The 22,913-nt window shown below is 54.3% G+C and overlaps 1 pseudogene across 2 annotated transcripts in view; it reads left to right on the top strand.

The window, feature by feature from the left end:
- LOC147081580 (sodium/calcium exchanger 1 pseudogene) overlaps positions 1–13,032 on the top strand; it is a 15,646-nt pseudogene extending 2,614 nt beyond the window's left edge. Inside the window, exons 1-2 of one of the 2 annotated variants that reach the window (XR_015076529.1) lie at positions 1,438–1,546; positions 10,664–13,032. The product of XR_015076529.1 is annotated as a sodium/calcium exchanger 1 pseudogene, transcript variant X1 (transcript). Of the gene's footprint in view, positions 1–1,437; positions 1,547–10,663 lie in introns of those variants that run through there. The other variant, XR_015076530.1, reaches the window with a different exon arrangement.
- Positions 13,033–22,913: the final 9,881 nt, after the last annotated feature.

Below are 22,913 nucleotides of genomic sequence, written 5' to 3' on the forward strand. Positions count from 1 at the left end.
GATACCCGGGAGTGAGTTACAGGCTGGAATCTAATCGAGGGATTTGGGGGGTTTATATATAGAATAACAGATACCCGGGAGTGAGTTACAGACTGGAATCTATTCGAGGGGTTCGGGGGGTTTATATATAGAATAACGGATACCCGGGAGTGAGTTACAGGCTGGAATCTAATCGAGGGGTTCGGCGGGGGGGGTTTATATATAGAATAACAGATACCCGGGAGTGAGTTACAGGCTGGAATCTAATCGAGGGGTTCGGCGGGGGGGTTTATATATAGAATAACAGATACCCGGGAGTGAGTTACAGGCTGGAATCTAATCGAGGGGTTCGGGGGGTTTATATATAGAATAACAGATACCCGGGTGTGAGTTACAGGCTAGAATCTAACCGAGGGGTTCGGGGGGGTTTATATATAGAATAACAGATACCTGGGAGCGAGTTACAGGCTGGAATCTAATCGAGGGGTTCGGGGGGTTTATATATAGAATGACAGATACCTGGGAGTGAGTTACAGGCTGGAATCTAATGGAGGGGTTCAGGTGGGTTATATGTAGAATAACGGATACCCGAGAGTGAGTTACAGGCTGGAATCTAATCGCGGGGTTCAGGGGGGTTATATGTAGAATAATGGATACCCGGGAGTGAGTTATAGGCTGGAATCTAATCGAGGGGTTCGGGGGGGTTATATGTAGAATAACAGATACCTGGGAGTGAGTTACAGGCTGGAATCTAACCGAGGGGTTCGGGGGGATTATATATAGAACTAGCTGGGGGACCCGGCGTTGCCAAGGCTTTTTTGTAAAACGGCAGTTTGAAGGATTAGGCCCCGTCCACCCCGTAGGATTGGCCAACCATCAAGTCAATCAACGCTAATGAGCGGATTCCCCCGTAGGATTGGTCAACATTTTTTGTATACTGTCTGAACAACTTTTGTCTGACCAAAAAGTAAATACACCTGTGACACTCCCCTAATCATAAGCTTTCTTTTGATATAACATATGTGTAGGTACGCTCTATAGCTTTTGGGTGTATAGCAGACATACACACAGACAGACAGACACGCAGACGGGCGGATCGTTTTATCTATCTATCTATCCATATCTATATCTATATATATATATAAACGAGTCGATCTGTCTGTCTATCTGTCTGTCTGTCCTTCTGTCCTCGGGTGTGCGTCTGTCCGGCTACGCGCTCGAAAGTTATAGAGCGTACCTACGCGCGCGTTACCTCCCAAGAAAGCTTACGGTTCCGGGACGGTCGTAAGCGTATTTACTTTTCGGTCGGACGAAAATTGTTCGCGCCTTATGCAAAAAACCTTCAAAATTAAACTCATTATCTGCTACTTAGCATTGATTGACTGACGTCAAGGTTCGACCAATCCTGTGCCGTCACGATTGACCAATCCTACAGTACAGTCCCCTGATGGATGGCCAATCGGTGCGTGTGTGTGGGCGGGACTAATCGTTTTCACCTCAGGGATGCGTGCAGCCATTGTTTCACTGCTTCCAGCTCAAACTACTCTGCTCATCCAGCTTTGAAAAAGTTAGTATCTCTTTTAAAAATAACATAACATTTACCAAAACGTTTTATAAGTACTTTCACTTTCATCTTTCAAGGTATTAAAAGGTAGAAATGTTGCCCGGCAGCAGATTTGAGAGAGGGACACAGACAGGGCCCAAAAGCCTGGGACTCGATTTAAAATGTTGCCCGGCAGCAGATTCACAGAGGGACACAGAGAGGCCCCAAAGCCTCGCACTCGATTTAAACCGCCCGGCCCAAAACAGCCCTGGCAAAGCCGGGCTCCCCCAGCTATATAGATAATAACAGATAACCGGGAGTGAGTTACAGGCTGGAATCTAATCGAGGTGTTCGGGGAGTTTATATATAGAATAACAGATACCCAGGAGTGAGTTACAGGCTGGAATCTAATGGAGGGGTTCGGGGGGTTATATGTAGAATAAGAGATACCTGGGAGTAATTTACAGGCTGGAATCTAATCGAGGGGTTCGGGGGGATTATATATAGAATAACAGATACCCGGGAGTGAGTTACAGGCTGGAATCTAATCGAGGGGTTCGGGGGGTTTATATATAGAATAATAGATACCTGGGAGTGAGTTACAGGCTGGAACCTAATCATGGGGTTCGGGGGGGTTTATATATAGAATAACAGATACCCGGGAGTGTGTTACAGACTGGAATCTAATCGAGCGGTTCAGGGGGGTTTATATATAGAATAACTGATACCCGGGAGTGAGTTACAGGCTGGAATCTAATCGAGGGGTTCGGGGGGTTTATAGAAAGAATAACAGATACCCGGGAGTGAGTTACAGGCTGGAATCTAATCGAGGGGTTCGGGGGGTTTATATATAGAATAACAGATCCAGGAGTGTTTGATGGGACAGTGTAGAGGGAGTTTTACTCTGTATCTAACCTATGCTGTACCTGCCCTAGGAGTGTTTGATGGGACAGTGTAGAGGGAGCTTTACTCTGTATCTAACCCGTGCTGTACCTGCCCTGGGAGTGTTTGATGGGGACAGTGTAGAGGGAGCTTTACTCTGTATCTAACCCGTGCTGTACCTGCCCTGGGAGTGTTTGATGGGACAGTGTAGAGGGAGCTTTACTCTGTATCTAACCCGTGCTGTACCTGCCCTGGGAGTGTTTGATGGGACAGTGCAGAGGGAGCTTTACTCTGTATCTAACCCGTGCTGTACCTGCCCTGGGAGTGTTTGATGGGGCAGTGTAGAGGGAGCTTTACTCTGTATCTAACCCGTGCTGTACCTGCCCTGGGAGTGTTTGATGGGACAGTGTAGAGGGAGCTTTACTCTGTATCTAACCCGTGCTGAACCTGCCCTAGGAGTGTTTGATGGGACAGTGTAGAGGGAGCTTTACTCTGTATCTAACCCGTGCTGTACCAGCCCTGGGAGTGTTTGATTGGACAGTGTAGAGGGAGCTTTACTCTGTATCTAACCCGTGCTGTACCTGCCCTGTGAGCGTTTAATGGGACAGTGTAGAGGGAGCTTTGCTCTGTATCTAACCCGTGCTGTACCTGCCCTGGGAGTGTTTGATGGGACAGTGTAAAGGGAGTTTTACTCTGTATCTAACCCGTGCTGTACCTGCCCTGGGAGTGTTTGATGGGACAGTGTAGAGGGAGCTTTACTCTGTATCTACCCCGTGCTGTACCTGCCCTGGGAGTGTTTGATGGGACAGTGTAGAGGGAGCTTTACTCTGTATCTAACCCGTGCTGTACCTGACCTGGGAGTGTTTAATGGGACAGTGTAGAGGGAGCTTTACTCTGTATCTAACCCGTGCTGTACCTGCCCTGGGAGTGTTTGATGGGACAGTGTAGAGGGAGCTTTACTCTGTATCTAACCCGTGCTGTACCTGCCCTGGGAGTGTTTAATGGGACAGTGTAGAGGGAGCTTTACTCTGTATCTAACCCGTGCTGTACCTGCCCTGGGAGTGTTTGATGGGACAGTGTAGAGGGAGCGTTACTCTGTATCTAACCCGTGCTGTACCTGCCCTGGGAGTGTTTGATGGGACAGTGTAGAGGGAGCTTTACTCTGTATCTAACCCGTGCTGTACCTGCCCTGGGAGTGTTTGTTGGGACAGTGTAGAGGGAGCTTTACTCTGTATCTAACCCATGCTGTACCTGCCCTGGGAGTGTTTGATGGGACAGTGTAGAGGGAGCTTTACTCTGTATCGAACCCGTGCTGTACCTGCCCTGGGAGTGTTTGATGGGACAGTGTAGAGGGAGCTTTACTCTGTATCTAACCCATGCTGTACCTGCCCTGGGAGTGTTTGATGGGACAGTGTAGAGGGAGCTTTACTCTGTATCTAACCCATGCTGTACCTGTCCTGGGAGTGTTTGATGGGACAGTGTAGAGGGAGCTTTACTCTGTATCTAACCCGTGCTGTCCCTGCCCAGGGAGTGTTTGATGGGGACAGTGTAGAGGGAGCTTTACTCTGTATCTAACCCATGCTGTACCTGCCCTGGGAGTGTTTGATGGGACAGTGTAGAGGGAGCTTTACTCTGTATCTAACCCATGCTGTCCCTGCCCTGGGAGTGTTTGATGGGACAGTGTAGAGGGAGCTTTACTCTGTATCGAACCCGTGCTGTACCTGTCCTGGGAGTGTTTGATGGGGACAGTGTAGAGGGAGCTTTACTCTGTATCTAACCCATGCTGTACCTGTCCTGGGAGTGTTTGATGGGACAGTGTAGAGGGAGCTTTACTCTGTATCTAACCCATGCTGTACCTGTCCTGGGAGTGTTTGATGGGACAGTGTAGAGGGAGCTTTACTCTGTATCTAACCCGTGCTGTACCTGCCCTGGGAGTGTTTGATGGGGACAGTGTAGAGGGAGCTTTACTCTGTATCTAACCCATGCTGTTCCTGCCCTGGGTGTGTTTGATGGGACAGTGTAGAGGGAGCTTTACTCTGTACACATTGGGAGTGTCAGCCTAGATCTTTGTGCTGAAATCTCTGGAGTGGGATCTGAACACACAACCTTCTGACTCAGAGGCGAGTGAGAGAGAGACTCTAACTGAATGGTGGAAGTGGTTTTGAGGGCCTGTTAGTCGTCCTCTGTGTTGGCATCTGGCCTGCCTGAAGTCATTCTTGAGCTGCAATGTGCATGGACCTTACTCGAACCTGCAGTTTTTCGGATGAGCTGCCTTACCTCAGCCTGGCCACATCCTGTTGCCTAACCACATGTCACCTGAAAACCAATCAACTCCCTCACCCGTGCTCGTCAACCCTACCACCAGGGCTGAGATGTGCGATACCCTCCCTCTCCCCTCCCCACCCCACCTCAGTCTTTGTCCCTCCACCACCCTCTCAAATAAACACATGATCTGATCGTTACCACATTGCCGTTGGTGGGAGCTTGCTGTGCGCAAATTGGCTGCCTGTCTTCAGTCGCGTTCGTTCTGCCGCCGGGGAGGCTTGGAAGCTTCCCCTTTGAACCAGGCCTTCATCGCTAGGATGTCGATTGGGGTTTGGTGACCCTTGTTTCTCCCTCTTGTCCTGAGCACCTGCCTCTCCCCTCAGTACTTAGCTGACGCTACTGATCTCCGTTCCTTCCCCTCTCACCCCCACCCCCACCCCCACCCCGACTCCCAACGCCCTGGTGTACCCCCCTCCCCCGTCTCTCTCCGGAGTTGTCCTGCACTCTGGGACTCTGCACCTCCCCCGAGATTTCTCAGGTCTCGAAGGAAACCAATTTAAATTTTGCCTGCACTACTGTTGTACAGGGCCTTGGTATGTTGGCCTTCGTAGCGAGAGGGTTCGAGTACAGGAGCAAGGATGTCTTGCTGCAGTTGTACAGGGCCTTGGTGAGACCGCACCTTGAGTATTGTGTGCAGTTTTGGTCGCCTCATCTGAGGAAGGATGTTCTTGCCATGGAGGGAGTGCAGCGAAGATTCACCAGACTGATACCTGGGATAGCAGGAATGACGTATGAGGAGAGATTGGGTCGATTGGGCTTATACTCGCTGGAGTTTAGAAGAATGAGAGGGGATCTCATTGAAACTTATAAAATTCTGACAGTACTAGACAGACTAGATGCAGGAAGGATGTTGTAGGAGTCTACGTACTCCTAGCAAAAAATACTGAACTCGGAGAGGTTCAACAGAAAAGGTTTAATTGTTGAGACTGCATGTTGAACACAAAATGGCGTCAGAGACTACACCAAGTCCGACTGCCTTTCATCAGTCCACAGCTTCGACTGCCCCTCCCCCGCTCTGGGCTTAACTATGTTGCAGATCGAGTTTCTTAAAGGTGTGATCCTTCTTAAAGGCATGACGCCTGATTTATAGTCTACGGACCGAAAAGCGGATTGTGTCCTTTCTGTGATCGGTACGCCACAATGTTCCCGATGGCGGGGGAGTCCAGAACCAGGGGTCACAGTCTAAAGATAAGGGGTAAGCCATTTAGGACTGAGATGAGGAGGAATTTCTTCACCCAGAGAGTGGTGAACCTGTGGAATTCTCTACCACAGAAGGCAGTAGAGGCCAATTCATTAAATATATTCAAGAAGGAGTTGGATATATTTCTTAAGGCTAAAGGGATCAAGGGATATGGGGAGAAGGCAGGGACAGGGTACTGAATTTGGATGATCAGCCATGATCTCATTGAATGGCAGAACAGGCTCGAGGGGCCGAACGGCCTACTCCTGCTCCTATCTTCTATGTTTCTATGCACTGTGTGCAGTTTTGGTCTCCTTACCTAAGAAAGGATATACTTGCCATAGAGGGAGTGCAGCGAAGGTTCACCAGACTGATTCCTGGGATGGCAGGACTGTCGTATGAGGAGAGATTGGGTCGACTAGGCCTGTATTCACTAGAGTTTAGAAGAATGAGAGGGGATCTCATTGAAACGTATAAAATTCTCACCGGACTAGACAGACTGGATGCAGGGAGGATGTTTCCCCTGGCTGGGGGGGTCTAGAACGAGGGGTCACAGTCTCAGGATACGGGGTAGGACATTTAGGACTGAGATGAGGAGAAATTTCTTCACTCAGAGGGTGGTGAACCTGTGGAATTCTCTACCACAGAAGGCTGTGGAGGCCGAGTCACTGAATATATTTAAGAAGGAGATAGATAGATTTCTAGACACAGAAGGCATCAAGGGGTACGGGGAGAGAGCAGGAATATGTTATTGAGACAGAGGATCAGCCATGATCATATTGAATGGCGGCGCAGGCTCGAAGGGCCAAATGGCCGACTCCTGCTCCTATTTTTCCATGTTTCTATAACTTCTGACACGTCGACCCTTCCCCCTCCACCTGGACCGAGATCAAGATCGTCCCCATATCCCTAGGGAACCTTTACATCAAGGGGTTATCCCAAACTCTGCCTCTGCCCCGTGTCCTAACTCGCACCCAGTCCCGTTCACCCCATCACCCCCTGTGCTCACTGCCCCGTGTCCTAACTCACACCCAGTCCCGTTCACCCATCACCCCCCGAGCTCGCTGACCTACATTGGCTCCCGATCCGGCAACACCTCGATTTTAAAATTCTCATCCTGGTGTTCAAATCCCTCCACGGTCTCCTCGACCCCCTCCCTCCCCATCCCTGTAACCTCCTCCAGCCCTACAACCCTCCCTATCTCTGTAACCTCCTCCAGCCCCTACACCCCCTCCCTATCTCTGTAACCTCCTCCAGCCCTACAACCCTCCCTATCTCTGTAACTTCCTCCAGCCCCACAACCCTCCCTATCTCTGTAACCTCCTCCAGCCCCTACAACCCTCCCTATCTCTGTAACCTCCTCCAGCCCCACAACCCTCCCTATCTCTGTAACCTCCTCCAGCCCCTACAACCCTCCCTATCTCTGTAACCTCCTCCAGCCCCTACACCCCTCCCTATCTCTGTAACCTCCTCCAGCCCCACAACCCTCCCTATCTCTGTAACCTCCTCCAGCCCCTACAACCCTCCCTATCTCTGTAACCTCCTCCAGCCCCTACAATCCTCCCTATCTCTGTAACCTCCTCCAGCCCTACAACCCTCCCTATCTCTGTAACCTCCTCCAGCCCCTACACCCCTCCCTATCTCTGTAACCTCCTCCAGCCCCACAACCCTCCCTATATCTGTAACCTCCTCCAGCCCTACAACCCTCCCTATCTCTGTAACCTCCTCCAGCCCCTACAATCCTCCCTATCTCTGTAACCTCCTCCAGCCCTACAACCCTCCCTATCTCTGTAACCTCCTCCAGCCCCAAACCCCTCCCTATCTCTGTAACCTCCTCCAGCCCCACAACCCTCCCTATCTCTGTAACCTCCTCCAGCCCCTACAACCCTCCCTATCTCTGTAACCTCCTCCAGCCCTACAACCCTCCCTATCTCTGTAACCTCCTCCAGCCCCTACAACCCTCCCTATCTCTGTAACCTCCTCCAGCCCCTACAACCCTCCCTATCTCTGTAACCTCCTCCAGCCCCTACAACCCTCCCAGATCTCTGCGCTCCTCTAATTCTGGCCTCTTGCGCATCCCCTGATTTCCATCGCTCTACCATTGGCGGCCGTGCCTTCAGCCGCCTGGGCCCCGAGCTCTGGAATTCCCTCCCAAAACCTCTCCGCCTCTCTCTCCTCCTTTAAGACGCTCCTTAAACCGACATCTACCTGCCCTAATATCGCCTCATGTGGCTCGATGTGTGATTCACGCTCGTGTGAGGCGTCGTGGGTTGTTTTACTACATTAAAGGTGCTGTATAAATAATAGATGCGAGTATTATTTAAATGGTGAAAAGCTGGGAACAATGGAGGTCCAAAGAGGTTTAGGGGTCCGTGTACACAGATCACTAAAGTGTCGTGGGTCAGGTACAGAAAATAGTCACAAAGGGCGACTGGAATGTTGGCCTTGATCACGAGAGGGCTGGAATCGAAACAGGAGGAAGTTGTGCTCCAACCTGTACAAAGCCCTGGTTAGACCACATACTGTCAGCAGTTCTGGGCACCGCTCCTTGGAAAGGATGTACCGGGCCTCGGAGGGAGGGCAGCGCAGATTGACCAGAACGTTACCGGGGCTCCACGGGTTAGACTATGAGGAGAGATTCCACAAACTCGGCTTGTGTTCCCTGGAATATAGCAGGTTAAGGGGGGATTTGATTGAGGTGTTTAGGATTTTGAAAGGAATTGATTGGGTGGATGGAGAGAAAGTGTTTCCGCTGGTGGGGGCGGGGGGGGGAGTCTAGGACAAGGGGGCAGAACCTTAAAATCAGAGCCAGGCCGTTCAGGAGAGAAGTTGGGAAATGTTTCTTCACACAAAGGGTGGTGGAAGTGTGGAACTCTCTCCCACAGAAAGCACTCGACGCCAGCTCAATAATTTTAAATCCGAGATCGATAGATTTTTGCTAGACAAGGGAGATGGAGCCAAGGTGGGTGGATGGAGCTAGGATACAGATCAGCTGCGACCTCAGTGAATGGGGGACAGGATCGAGGGGGCTGAATGGCCTCCTCCTGTTCCTGTGTAACAGGCTTGAGGGGCTGAATGGCCTCCTCCTGTTCCTGTGTAACAGGCTCGAGGGGCTGAATGGCCTCCTCCTGTTCCTGTGTAACAGGCTCGAGGGGCTGAATGACCTCCTCCTGTTCCTGTGTAACAGTCTCGAGGGGCTGAATGGCTTCCTCCTGCTCCTGTGTAACAGGCTCGAGGGGGCTGAATGGCCTCCTCCTGTTCCTAAAGGCGCTATATAAATGCTAATTGTTTAATCTGGGTTGCGATCAAGCCCAGGTTGTAGGGAGCTGGTTTCACCTCGACAGAGAACCATCTGTGTCCCCCCCGCCCCACCCCGACCTCGTTCCTTTTCTCTCTCTCCATCCTCCCTCACCGCCCTCCTCCTCCCTCCCCGCTACCTTCTCACGGCTGAGTGGCCGCGAGAGAGGCCGATTCGAAGCACTTATCTGAAACAAAGTGTTAGGGTGAGTCACCGGGAGCCTTGTATTAATAGCTGGCGTGTCTGATCCAGGATCAGTGCCGGGATGGGCCGTCAACATAATGACAGCGTTTGTTTCCCGCTGTGTGTTGTAATTAGTTCCCTGTCCCTTATTATAGCTCACAAACCTGCCCAAAGCCTCGCTCGGCGCCCTTGACTGCCCCGTTCATTAATAACCGTCACACCGAACTGCGGGGGGCAGTTCGGGGTCAGTCAGGACGGTTGTGTTTCATTCCGTCCCCTCCCTCCCTCCCCACAATTTCCTCCCCCCCACCCCCCCCCCCTGCACTTCCTACTCCTCCCTCGGGCCATCCTGCACCTCAGCCTATCAGCACATCCTTTGCGCGAGAGCCCCGAGAGTGGACTCGCCAACACCGCCCACGGGGTATTCCTGGAGGTTTGATCGCGTGAGGTCTGGTAACCCAACTCCCTCTACACTGTCCCATCAAACACTCCCAGGGCAGGTACAGCACGGGTTAGATACAGAGTAAAGCTCCCTCTACACTGTCCCATCAAACACTCCCAGGGCAGGTACAGCACGGGTTAGATACAGAGTAAAGCTCCCTCTACACTGCCCCATCAAACACTCCCAGGGCAGGTACAGCACGGGTTAGATACAGAGTAAAGCTCCCTCTACACTGTCCCATCAAACACTCCCAGGGCAGGTACAGCACGGGTTAGATACAGAGTAAAGCTCCCTCTACACTGTCTCCATCAAACACTCCCAGGGCAGGTACAGCACAGGTTAGATACAGAGTAAAGCTCCCTCTACACTGTCCCATCAAACACTCCCAGGGCAGGTACAGCACGGGTTAGATACAGAGTAAAGCTCCCTCTACACTGTCCCCATCAAACACTCCCAGGGCAGGTACAGCACGGGTTAGATACAGAGTAAAGCTCCCTCTACACTGTCTCCATCAAACACTCCCAGGGCAGGTACAGCACCGGTTAGATACAGAGTAAAACTCCCTCTGCACTGTCCCATCAAACACTCCCAGGGCAGGTACAGCACGGGTTGGATACAGAGTAAAGCCCCCTCTACACTGTCCCATCAAACAGTTGGGAGTGTATAACCATTGCTTTGTTGGACTGCCAGCGAGAGGCATTGAGTGAACGATAATCGAGGCCGTAATGCTAATTCTTTTTGTAAATCCGTGGAACGATTATGAATTGATTTTGTGTGTGTTTTATTTTTTTCTCTTTCCCCCCCCCCCCCTTTCCCTGTTTCGTGGGAAAGGCTCAGGGTCGGAGGTCGATCGAGCGGGCCCAGGGAGATGGCGAGGGAGCCTGGCATCCTCCGGATCCTGCCGGCCGCCAGCCTGCTGCTGGCGCTGCTGGGGGCCGCCCGGCCGTGTGAGGGGCAGCCCGGCGAGGCGGAGGACGGTGAGCCGCCCAGCGCGGCCTCCGGCCGCAACCAGAGCTGCGTCGGCGTCTACGAGTGCGAGCCGGGCGTCATCCTGCCCGTCTGGCAGCCCCAGGACCCCTCGGTGGGCGACAAGGTGGCCCGGGCCATCGTCTACTTCGTGGCGCTCTTCTACATGTTCCTGGGCATGTCCATCATCGCCGACCGCTTCATGGCCTCCATCGAGGTCATCACCTCTCAGGAGCGGGAGATCACCATCAAGAAGGCCAACGGCGAGACCATGACCACCACCGTGCGGGTCTGGAACGAGACGGTCTCCAACCTGACCTTGATGGCGCTGGGCTCGTCGGCCCCCGAAATCCTGCTGTCCGTCATCGAGGTGTGCGGCCACAACTTCGAGGCCGGCGTGCTGGGCCCGGCCACCATCGTGGGCAGCGCGGCCTTCAACATGTTTGTCATCGTCGCCCTCTGCGTGTACGTGGTGCCGGACGGCGAGTCGCGCAAGATCAAGCACCTGCGGGTGTTCTTCGTCACGGCCAGCTGGAGCATCTTCGCCTACATCTGGCTGTACCTGATCCTGGCCGTCTTCTCGCCGGGCGTGGTGGAGGTCTGGGAGGGGCTGCTCACCTTCTTCTTCTTCCCCACCTGCGTGCTGCTGGCTTGGATCGCCGACCGCCGGCTGCTGATCTACAAGTACCTGCACAAGCAGTACCGGGCTGACAAGAGCCGGGGCCTGATCATCGAGACGGTGGGCGAGCGCACCCCGGAGAAGCTGGACATCGAGATGGACGGCACCCTCCGCAGCTCGCAGGAGGCGGCGGCCTCGGAGGCGGTGGCGGACCGGGACCAGGACGAGGAGGCCCGGCGGGTGATGGCCCGGGTGCTGAAGGATCTGAAGCAGCGGCACCCTGAGAAGGACATGGAGCAGCTGATCGAGATGGCCAACTACCACGCCCTGTCCCAGCAGCAGAAGAGCCGTGCCTTCTACCGCATCCAGGCCACCCGCCGCATGACCGGGGCAGGCAACATTCTCAAGAAGCACGCGGCCGAGCAGGCCCGCAAGGCGTTGAGCCTGCAGGACATCCGGTCAGCGGAGGAGGACAGCGCCAGCAGCCAGGTCTTCTTTGAGCAGTCCAACTACCAGTGCTTCGAGAACTGCGGCTCCCTGCAGCTGGTGGTGGCCCGCGAGGGCGGCGACCTCAGCCACACGGTCAAGGTGGACTACCGCACTGAGGACGGCACGGCCAACGCCGGTTCGGACTACGAGTTCGCCGAGGGCACCTTGGTCTTCAAGCCGGGCGAGACCCGGCGGGAGCTAACCGTGGGCATCATCGACGACGACATCTTCGAGGAGGACGAGTACTTCCACGTGCGGCTGAGCAACCTGCGGCTGGCCCGCTCGGAGGAAAGCGGCGGAGGCGGCCAGGCCAAGCACGCCAGCGTCCGGCTGGGCTCGTGCGACACGGCCACCGTCACCATCTTCGACGACGACCACGCCGGCATCTTCGCCTTCGAGCAGGAGTCCATGCGGGTCAGCGAGAGCGTGGGGGTCATGAGGGTCAGGGTGCAGAGGACTTCGGGGGCCAGGGGCACCGTCCACCTTCCCTTCCGCATGATCGAGGGCACGGCCAAAGCCGGCGAGGACTACATCCACGGCAACGGGAAGCTGGCGTTCCACAATGACGAGACACTGTAAGTGACCCCACTGCTTGAACCTAGTTAAGATGTCTCGTACCCCGCAACCCGCTGTCCGACTTTCCCCGCTGCATCCAAATTTACTCGACCAAAACCCGTTGTAATTTTGAACGCCTCTATTAAATCTCCCCTTAACCTTCTCTGCCCCAAGGAGAACAATCCCAGCTTCTCCAGTCTCTCCACGTTAACTGAGGTTCCTCATCCCTGGAACCATTCCAGTAAATCTCCCCTTAACCGTCTCTGCTCCAAGGAGAACAATCCCAGCTTCTCCAGTCTCTGCACATTAACTGAGGTTCCTCATCCCCTGGCACCATTCTAGGAAATCTCCTCCGCACCCTCTCCAAGGCCTTGACATCCTTCCTAAAGTGCGGTGCCCAGAATTGGACACAATACTCCAGCTGGGGCCAAAGTCAACGCTTTGACTGCAAATGCTCTATGTAAACAGTTGACTGTAACGGCGCAGTTACGGTCTCTGGCCAGGAGAGGCGCCACAGAGCATGTTGCTGTAGTTAGCGCTCGACTCCGCCACCACCTGTGTGTGTGTGTGTGTGTGTATACATGAACAAATACCCGTTATGGTTGGGAACTCCTTGAACCTTCGCCCCGCTCCGTAACCGTCGGTAACCCCGTTTTACGCGGTGAAGCGGGGTGGATTCTCCGCTGCGGTCTCGGTGGCGGATGGTGAAAAGGCCATCCCCCTACCCCGGAGGAAATTCCGGATGTCCCTCCTTAACTGACTCGCCAATCCGTAACAGACGGCCAAAAGCCGTCGGGGTTTCACTGCGGAATATCCCAGCTCTCATTTTCAGGTTGTGCCCCCCGCCTTGTCCTGGATTCCCCCACCAGAGGAAATAGTTTCCCCAAATCTACCCTATCAAATCCCTTTGACATCTTAAAACACCTCGATCAGGTCACCCCCTCAATCTTCTCTAATGTATACCTGGCTGCTTGACAATGAGATTGTTTTATGGAAGAGTTTTTTATTAGTGTATGTCATGTAAATAGATTTGATGAACAGCGACGGTAAGTTGAGAGTCTTTCTTGGAGAGTATGAACCGTGATGTTTGCCAAGAAGAATGGAAGCTACTCCAATTCTGGCCTCTTGCGCATCCCCCGATTTCCATCGCTCCACCATTGGCGGCCGTGCCTTCAGCCGCCTGGGCCCTGAGCTCTGGAATTCCCTCCCTAAACCTCTCCGCCTCTCTCTCCTCCTTTAAGACGCTCCTTAAAACCGACCTCTTTGACCAAGCTTTTGGCCGCCTGTCCTAATATCGCCCCCTGTGGCTCGGGGTCTGATTTTACCCGATTTACGCTCCTGTGAAGCACCTTGGGATGTTTTACTACGATAAAGGGTATCGGGGGATGCTCAAGAGGCCAGATTTGGAGGAACGCAGAGATCTCGGAGGGTTGTAGGGGCTGGAGGAGGTTACAGAGATAGGGAGGGGGGGTGAGGAGGCCACGGAGGGATTTGAACACCAGGATGAGAATTTTAAAATCGAGGCGTTGTCAGACCGGGAGCCAATGTAGGTCAGCGAACATGGTACCGAGGGAGTGCCGCACTGTCGGAGGGGCAGTACTGAGGGAACGCCGCACTGTCGGAGGGGCAGTACTGAGGGAGCGCCGCACTGTCGGAGGGGCGGTACTGAGGGAACGCCGCACTGTCGGAGGGGCAGTACTGAGGGAGCGCCGCACTGTCGGAGGGGCGGTACTGAGGGAACGCCGCACTGTCGGAGGGGCGGTACTGAGGGAGTGCCGCACTGTCGGAGGGGCAGTACCGAGGGAGTGCCGCACTGTCGGAGGGGCAGTACCGAGGGAGTGCCGCACTGTCGGAGGGGCGGTCCTGAGGGAGTGCCGCACTGTCGGAGGGTCAGTACTGAGGGAGCGCCGCAGTGTTGGAGGGGCAGTACTGAGGGAGCGCCACACTGTCGGAGGAGCTGTACTGAGGGGGCGCCGCACTTTCGGAGGGGCAGTACTGAGGGAGCGCCGCACTTTCGGAGGGGCAGTACTGAGGGAGTGCCGCACTGTCGGAGGGTCAGTACTGAGGGAGCGCCGCAGTGTTGGAGGGGCGGTACTGAGGGAGCGCCGCACTGTCGGAGGAGCTGTACTGAGGGAGCGCCGCACTTTCGGAGGGGCAGTACTGAGGGAGCGCCACACTGTCGGAGGGGCGGTACTGAGGGAGCGCCACACTGTCGGAGGGGCAGTACTGAGGGAGCGCCGCACTGTCGGAGGTGCCATCTTTCGGATGAGACGTTAAACCGAGGCCCCGTCTGCTCTCTCAGGTGGATGTAAAAGATCCCACGGCCACTATTGGAAGAAGAGCAGGGGGAGTTCTCCCCGGTGTCCTGGGGCCAATATTTATCCCTCAACCAACATCACTAAAACAGATGACCTGGTCATTATCACGTTGCTCTTTGTGGGATCTTGCTGTGTGCAAATTAGCTGCCGCGTTTCCCTCATTACAACAGTGACCACACTTCAAAAAAAGTACTTAATTGGCTGTGAAGCGCTGTGGGACGTCCTGAGGTGGTGAAAGGCGGGGGGAGAAATGGGAGTCTGTCTTTCTAAGGGAGTTCTGGGGGATCGGGAGCGCGCTTATCGAGAAAGTGATTCCGTCAGCAATTTGAAAGGGGAGTCGGGGCGGCTCCTGGAGGCTGAGGAGCTGTCAGGGTTAGGGACAGAAAGCGGGGGATCGAGGGGCGGGTGGGGTGGGTCGGGGCGGGCCGGGCCAGGCCGAACGGCCTCTTCCTGTGCGGTGAGCTGCTGCGATTCGATGACCCGCCCCTCCCTCCTGGAACCCTGCCAGGTACACTGACGAGCGGCGCTGGGATTGTGGGGCAGCTCAGGAGAGACCAGATGGGACAGCGGTGGAAAATCCCTGAGGGTGCGATGAAGGTTGGAAGTAGACCAGAGACAGCTTTGCAGCTCCATCGACTGCTGCAACTGGAGTCTAATCTTCGAAAGAGAAACTTTTCTTTCCTGACTGACCTTGACTGGTTTTTATTGCCCCTGTTTTTTAAAAAAAATACGGTTTACCTCTGCCAATAGAGTATAGGTGGCTGGTGTAAAGGAACATAGGGGCAGGAGGAGGCCCTTGAGCCTGTTTCCCCCAGTCACTGATCTCTCCGGCTGATCGGTATTCTAACTCCATCCACCCGCCTTGTCTAGCAAAAATCTATCGATCTCAGCTTTAAAATGATTTATTGAGCTGGCGTCGAGTGCTTTCTGTGGGAGAGAGTTCCACACTTCAACCACCCTTTGTGTGAAGAAACGTTTCCCAACTTCTCTCCTGAACGGCCTGGCTCTGATTTTTTTTATTTGCTTTTGGGATGTGGGCGTCGCTGGCGAGGCCCAGCATTTATTGCCCATCCCTAGTCGCCTTCGAGAAGGTGGTGGTGAGCCGCCTTCTTGAACCGCTGCAGTCCGTGTGGTGAAGGTGCTCCCACAGCGCTGTTAGGGAGGGAGTTCCAGGATTTTGACCCAGCGACGATGAAGGATCGGCGATATATTTCCAAGTCAGGATGGTGTGTGACTTGGAGGGGAACTTGGAGCTGGTGGTGTTCCCATGCGCCTGCTGCCCTTGTCCTTCTAGGTGGAAGAGGTCGCGGGTTTGGGAGGTGCTGCCGAAGAAGCCTTGGCGAGTTGCTGCAGTGCATCTTGTAGATGGTACACACTGCAGCCACGGTACTCTGGTGGTGGAGGGAGTGAATGTTTAAGGTGGTGGATGGGGTGCCAATCAAGTGAGCTGCTTTGTCCTGGATGGTGTCGAGCTTCTTGAGTGTTGTTGGAGCTGCACTCATCCAGGCAAGTGGAGAGTATTCCATCACACTCCTGACTTGTGCCTTGTAGATGGTGGAAAGGCTTTGGGGAGTCGGGAGGTGAGACACTCATCGCAGAATTCCCAGCCTCTGACCTGCTCTTGTAGCCACAGTATTTATGTGGCTGGTCCAGTAAAGTTTCTGGTCAATGGTGACCCCCAGGATGTTGATGGTGGGGGATTCAGTGATGGTAATGCCATTGAATGTCAAGGGGCGGTGGTTAGACTCTCGCTTGTTGGAGATGGTCATTACCTGGCACTTCTGTGGCGCGAATGTTACCTGCCACTTATCAGCCCAAGCCTGAACGTCGGCCAGGTCTTGCTGCATGCGGGCATGGACTGCTTCATTATCTGAGGAGTTGTGAATGGCGCTGAACACTGTGCAGACATCAGCGAACATCCCCATTTCTGACCTTATGTTGGAGGGAAGGTCATTGATGAAGCAGCTGAAGATGGTTGGACCTCGGACACTGCCCCCTTGTCCTAGACCCCCCCCCCCCCCCCGACCAGCGGAAACACTTTCTCGCCATCCACCCCATCAATTCCTTTCAAAATCCTAAACACCTCAATCAAATCCCCCCTTCACCTGCTATATTCCAGGGAACACAAGCCGAGTTTGTGGAATCTCTCCTCATAGTCTAACCCGTGAAGCCCGTGTGATATTCTACAATTCTATCTCAGGTTCCTCGTTCTTTTTGGATGTTTCTTCTTTATTTTTCTTACGCGCAGTCTCTCGTTCTCCCTCCGCTATTTGTTATCTCTTGGAATGCACCTACACTCTTTGTCGAAATAGTGGCCTTGCGATCAGTTACAGAGGGCAGACGGGGCCTCGGTTCAACGTCTCATCCAAAAGACAGCCCCTCCGACAGTGCGGCGCTCCCTCAGTACTGCCCCTCCGACAGTGCGGCGCTCCCTCAGTACTGCCCCTCCGACAGTGCGGCGCTCCCTCAGTACTGCCCCTCCGACAGTGCGGCGCTCCCTCAGTACTGCCCCTCCGACAGTGCGGCGCTCCCTCAGTACTGCCCCTCCGACAGTGCGGCGCTCCCTCAGTACTGCCCCTCCGACAGTGCGGCGCTCCCTCAGTACTGCCCCTCCGACAGTGCGGCGCTCCCTCAGTACTGCCCCTCCGACAGTGCGGCGCTCCCTCAGTACTGCCCCTCCGACAGTGCGGCGCTCCCTCAGTACTGCCCCTCCGACAGTGCGGCGCTCCCTCAGTACTGCCCACGCTGTGCTATTCACCTCGACCACTCCCTGTGGGAGCGAGTTCCACATTCTCACCACTCTCTGGGTAAACAAATACCTCCCGAATTCCCTGTTGAATTTATTGGAGTGCTGTGTTGGGGTGGTAGGTTGGAGTGTTGGGTCTTGGAGTGTTATGTTGGGTTGGTGCCTTGGGTTGGGTATTCTGTTCGGCTGGTAGGTCGGAGTGTTCGTGTTGGGTTGGTGTCTAGTGTCGAGTGTTGGATTGAGCGGGGTGGGGTGTTCTGTTGGGGTGTTGTGACTTGGATTGGTGTCATGGGTTGGTGTTGGATTGAGTGGGGGCTCGGGGGTTCGGGTGTTCTGTCGGGCTGGTAGGTCGGAGCATTGGTGTTGGGTTGGTGTCTTGGATCGGGTATTGGATCGAGGGGGGGTTCAGGTGTTCTGTCAGGGTGTTGGTGTTGGTGTTGGGCTGGTGTCTTGGGTCGAGTGTTGGATCGAGGGGGATTCGGGTGTTGTGTCTTGGGTTGGTGTTGGGTTGGTGTCTTGGGACGAGCATTGGATTGAGTGGGGTGGGTTGGGTGTTCTGTTGGGGTGTTGTGTCTTGGGTTGGTGTTGGGTTGGTGTCTTGGGACGAGCATTGGATTGAGTGGGGTGGGTTGGGTGTTCTGTTGGGGTGTTGTGTCTTGGGTTGGTGTTGGGTTGGTGTCTTGGGACGAGCGTTGGATTGAGTGGGGTGGGTTGGGTGTTCTGTTGGGATGTTGTGCCTTGGGTTGGTGTTGGGCTGGTGTCTTGGGTCGAGAGTTGGATTGAGGGGGGGTTCGGGTGTTGTGTTGGGGTGTTGTGTCTTGGGTTGGTGTCTTGGGTCGAACGTTGGATTGAGTGGTGTTGTGTTGGGGTGGTAGGTTGGGGTGTTGGTGTTGGGTTGGGTTGGTGTTGGGCTGGTGTCTTGGGTCGAGCGTTGGATTGAGTGGGGTCGGGTTGGTGTTGTGTTGGGGTGGTATGTCGGGGTGTTGTGTCTTGGGTTGGTGTTGGGTTGCTGTCTTGGGCCGAGCGTTGGATCGAGGGGGGTCGGGTTGGGGTGGTAGGTCGGGGTGTTGTGTCTTGGGTTGGTGTTGGGTTGATAGGGGGTCGGGGTGTTGTGTCGGGGTGCTGTGTTTTGGGTTGGTGTTGGGCTGCTGTCTTGGGTCGAACGTTGGATTGAGTGGGGTCGGGTTGGTGTTGTGTTGGGGTGTTGGTGTTGGGTCGGGTTGGTGTTGGGCTGGTGTCTTGGGCCGAGCGTTGGATTGAGGGGAGTTGGGTTGGTGTTGTGTTGGGGTGGTAGGTCGGGGTGCTGTGTCTTGGGTCGAGAGTTGGATTGAGTGGGGTCGGGTTGGTGTTGTGTTGGGGTGTTGGTGTTGGGTTGGGTTGGTGTTGGGCTGGTGTCTTGGGTCGAGCGTTGGATTGAGTGGGGTCGGGTTGGTGTTGTGTTGGGGTGGTATGTCGGGGTGTTGTGTCTTGGGTTGGTGTTGGGTTGCTGTCTTGGGCCGAGCGTTGGATCGAGGGGGGTCGGGTTGGGGTGGTAGGTCGGGGTGTTGTGTCTTGGGTTGGTGTTGGGTTGCTGTCTTGGGCCGAGCGTTGGATCGAGGGGGGTCGGGTTGGGGTGGTGGGTCGGGGTGTTGTGTCTTGGGTTGGTGTTGGGTTGATAGGGGGTCGGGGTGTTGTGTCGGGGTGCTGTGTTTTGGGTTGGTGTTGGGCTGCTGTCTTGGGTCGAACGTTGGATTGAGTGGGGTCGGGTTGGTGTTGGGTCGGGTTGGTGTTGGGCTGGTGTCTTGGGCCGAGCGTTGGATTGAGGGGAGTTGGGTTGGTGTTGTGTTGGGGTGGTAGGTCGGGGTGCTGTGTCTTGGGTCGAGAGTTGGATTGAGTGGGGTCGGGTTGGTGTTATGTTGGGGTGGTAGGTCGGGGTGTTGTGTCTTGGGCCGAGCGTTGGATTGAGTGGTGTTGTGTTGGTGTTGGGCTGGTGTCTTGGGCCGAGCGTTGGATTGAGTGGTGTTGTGTTGTGTTGGGCTGGTGTCTTGGGCCGAGCGTTGGATTGAGGGGGGTCGGGTTGGTGTTGTGTTGGGGTGGTAGGTCGGGGTGTTGGTGTTGGGCTGGTGTCTTGGGCCGAGCGTTGGATTGAGTGGTGTTGTGTTGGTGTTGGGCTGGTGTCTTGGGCCGAGCGTTGGATTGAGTGGTGTTGTGTTGTGTTGGGCTGGTGTCTTGGGCCGAGCGTTGGATTGAGGGGGGTCGGGTTGGTGTTGTGTTGGGGTGGTAGGTCGGGCTGTTGGTGTTGGGCTGGTGTCTTGGGCCGAGCGTTGGATTGAGTGGTGTTGTGTTGGTGTTGGGCTGGTGTCTTGGGCCGAGCGTTGGATTGAGTGGTGTTGTGTTGGGGTGGTAGGTCGGGGTGTTGTGTCTCGAGTCGAGCGTTGCATTGTGTCAGGATGGGGCGATCTGCTGTGTCTCACAGTTTGAAGAAGAGATTCGGTAATAATTCTGCTCCTTTGCTTCAATTAACTTTTTCTCCATCCAGACAATTAAAATGGTTTAACTTCTTCTGACAGTTAATGAGTAATTAATTTCATCTCAAACCCCAGGGATATTAAGATCCAGCCCTGAACGTGGCAGGATTGTGAATAAATGGAGCTGATTTTGATTTCATATTGGGAAACCTCTTAAATAAAGTCGAGCTGGTGGGTCACATGGTGAGCAACACAGACTAGAAAGATCTCCAGTTCCATCGACCCGAAACGTCGACTCTAATTTCTCTCCACGGATGTTGCCTGGCCTGCTGAGTTTTTCCAGCATTTTCTGTTGTTATCTCCAGTTCCATCGCTGGTTCTGGGTTAATTAATCTCACTTGGCACAAGAGTGGGGGCTACAAGAACAACACGCATTTATATAGCGCCTTTAACATAGTAAAATGTCCCAAGGCGCTTCACAGGAGTGTGAATTTGACACCGAGCCACATCAGGAGATATTGGGACAGGTGACCAAAAGCTGGGTCAAAGAGGTCGGTTTTAAGGAGCGTCTTAAAGGAGGAGAGAGAGGTGGAGAGGTTTAGGGAGGGAATTCCAGAGCTTGGGGCCCAGGCAGCTGAAGGCACGGCCACCAATGGTGGAGCGATGGAAATCGGGGGATGCGCAAGAGGCCAGAATTGGAGGAGCGCAGAGATCACGGAGGGTTGTAGGGGCTGGAGGAAGTTACAGAGATAGGGAGGATTGTAGGGCTGGAGGAGGTTACAGAGATAGGGAGGGTTGTGGGGCTGGAGGAGGTTACAGAGATAGGGAGGGTTGTAGGGCCGGAGGAGGTTACAGAGATAGGGAGGGTTGTAGGGGCTGGAGGAGGTTACAGAGATAGGGAGGGTTGTGGGGCTGGAGGAGGTTACAGAGATAGGGAGGGTTGTAGGGGCTGGAGGAGGTTACAGAGATAGGGAGGGTTGTAGGGGCTGGAGGAGGTTACAGAGATAGGGAGAGGTGTAGGGCTGGAGGAGGTTACAGAGATAGGGAGGGGTGTAGGGGCTGGAGGAGGTTACAGAGATAGGGAGGGTTGTGGGGCTGGAGGAGGTTACAGAGATAGGGAGGGTTGTAGGGCCGGAGGAGGTTACAGAGATAGGGAGGGTTGTAGGGGCTGGAGGAGGTTACAGAGATAGGGAGGGTTGTGGGGCTGGAGGAGGTTACAGAGATAGGGAGGGTTGTAGGGGCTGGAGGAGGTTACAGAGATAGGGAGGGTTGTAGGGGCTGGAGGAGGTTACAGAGATAGGGAGGGGTGTAGGGCTGGAGGAGGTTACAGAGATAGGGAGGGGTGTAGGGGCTGGAGGAGGTTACAGAGATAGGGAGGGTTGTAGGGGCTGGAGGAGGTTACAGAGATAGGGAGGGTTGTAGGGGCTGGAGGAGGTTACAGAGATAGGGAGGGTTGTGGGGCTGGAGGAGGTTACAGAGATAGGGAGGGTTGTAGGGGCTGGAGGAGGTTACAGAGATAGGGAGGGGTGTAGGGGCTGGAGGAGGTTACAGTGATGGAGAGGGTTGTAGGGGCTGGAGGAGGTTACAGAGATAGGGAGGGGTGTAGGGCTGGAGGAGGTTACAGAGATAGGGAGGGGTGTAGGGCTGGAGGAGGTTACAGAGATAGGGAGGGGTGTAGGGGCTGGAGGAGGTTACAGAGATAGGGAGGGTTGTAGGGGCTGGAGGAGGTTACAGAGATAGGGAGGGGTGTAGGGCTGGAGGAGGTTACAGAGATAGGGAGGGGTGTAGGGGCTGGAGGAGGTTACAGAGATAGGGAGGGTTGTAGGGGCTGGAGGAGGTTACAGAGATAGGGAGGGGTGTAGGGGCTGGAGGAGGTTACAGAGATAGGGAGGGGGGGCGACGAGGCTGCGGAGGGGATTTGAACACGAGGATGAGAATCTTAAATCGAGGCGTTGCCAGACCGGGGGACAATGTCGGTCAGCGAGCAACAGGGAGCCTTTAGGAATTTTAAAACCTACCTCTTTGACCTAGTTTTTCTGGTCACCTGTCCTACTAGCTCCATATGTGGGCCGGGGTCACATTTTTGTTTAATAGAATTACATCAGTCTACAGAATCAGGCCATTCGGCCCATCTGCTCCGTGCCAGTGTTCCTGCTCCACACGAGCCTCCTCCCACCCTCTTCATCTCACCCCATCACCATATCCTTCTATTCCTGTCTCCCTCGTGTGTTTATCCAGCTTCCCCTTAAATACATTTATGTTATTCGCCTCAACCACTCCCTGTGGTAGCGAGTTCCACATTCTCACCACTTTCTGGGTAAAGAAGTTTCTCCTGAATTCCCGATTGGATTTATTAGTGACGATCTTATATTGACGGCCCCTAGTTCTGGTCTCCCCCACAAGTGGAAACATCTTCTCTACGTCTACCCTATCGAACCCTTCATAATTTTACAGGCCTCGATCAGGTCTCCCCTCAGTCTTCTCTGTTCTAGAGAAAAGAGCCCCAGATTGTTCGATGTTATTTTTCTCTGGTTGACGCTCCTGTGCAGCGGCCTGGGATGTTTTGCTACGTTAACGGCGCGGTAATCGATGCAAGGTGTTGTTGTGATGTGCGCCGACAGATCACCCAGGGCGAAAGGCTGTAACTTCACTCACCCCCACCTTGGCCGCAGCCCCGAGGCAGTGCACTGGGCAATGACCACAGCAACGCCATCACAATGCTGACTGCCCCGATTCCTCCAAGGTTACCAGAGCATTAACATTCGGGATTACAGATAGCGTAATCTAATGTAAGGATCAGGGCGATTAGAGGCAAATCTGATTCGGCTCAAATTATCTACACGTTTTAATATAACCAGATCGGGTGTCTTTGGAAAGGGGATTTTCTGTGCAATAGCAGGGAGTTACGGAGCCAGGATCAAAGGTACAGCACGGGGTCAGA

Source organism: Somniosus microcephalus, unplaced genomic scaffold (genome assembly GCF_052327205.1).
Source record: "Somniosus microcephalus isolate GS21.2 unplaced genomic scaffold, FLI_Smic_1.0 scaffold514, whole genome shotgun sequence".
In the NCBI taxonomy this organism is placed as follows: domain Eukaryota; kingdom Metazoa; phylum Chordata; class Chondrichthyes; order Squaliformes; family Somniosidae; genus Somniosus; species Somniosus microcephalus.